Below are 1,038 nucleotides of genomic sequence, written 5' to 3'. Positions count from 1 at the left end.
GCAGAACGCAAACTGGTCAAAACGGGGCAACAGTCTCCCCTGATGTTTGGCAGGGTGCCCGTACGGCGCTGCTTCACTGTTTAGCTGGCTGACACTGGTCACTGCTTTGCAGAGCTGTTTTACCTTTTTCCATACCTCCTTGGCATACAGCCAGAGGAGATGCTCAATTGTCTCGGTGGCCCCGTGGCAGTTGGGACACAGGCAGCCGAGTCTCCCCAACTGCCCCTCTCTCTGTCTCTGGGCCCTCACTGGCAGAGCTCGGTGAGCTATGAGCCAATTCAGGTCCCTGTGATCTTTGTGCAGCTCCTTGTGGTGGATGTGCTCCCACACAGCCTGGCATGTGTCGCTTGGGAGCAGGTCCACAGGAGACGTGAAATCACTTAGTGTCACCGTCTCTTGGATCTTCTTGTGGTTTCTCATGTTCGCCGGGCCTGCATGCTGCAGACTGTACACATTGCGGCACTGGTTCAGGGTCTCGTAGAACCACGGCGCTCTCACAATCCATGGTCTATGGTTGGTCCTTGTCCTTGTCCCTCTTGTCCTTGTACAGGGTCTTCTGGGAGACCTTTTCCCATCTGGAGCCCCAGAAGAAAACGCACACAGCCCTACTGGATCCTGTGGTATGCAGCTCTTGGAGGCTTCCTCCCCCAGTTTGGTCTTCCCTGAAAGCCAAACTGGGGGGGGGTGTGCTGTGCTGGCAGTTCCCGAGTTGTTTATGGTGCTGCTAATCCCTTTGCTCTGTTTCTGTTTGCACTGGGGTTTGTTGACTGCTCTGGGCTGTTTTCCCAGGGCAGGATCTCCAGGGCCTAGTGGATGCTTGGGTCCTTTTCCTGCCGGGGCTGGACAGTGGAGCCCAGTTAATTTGATGCCTGCTTGCAGGTGTATTGCCCCCAGCCCTGCAGCTGGCCCTGTTGAGCCACACCCTTGGTTTTGCATTCCCTTAGCAAAGCCGAGGGGTAATGGAGGCCAGAGGTTCCCAGCACTCTGTGTGCTGCCACGGAGCTTGCTTCTTGGCCACAGGCTTTGTGGGGTGGGGGG

This window comes from Gavialis gangeticus, unplaced genomic scaffold, assembly GCF_001723915.1.
Source record: "Gavialis gangeticus isolate Ggan-Ray unplaced genomic scaffold, GavGan_comp1, whole genome shotgun sequence".
NCBI lineage: Eukaryota > Metazoa > Chordata > Crocodylia > Gavialidae > Gavialis > Gavialis gangeticus.
This window is presented reverse-complemented; position numbering follows the sequence as displayed.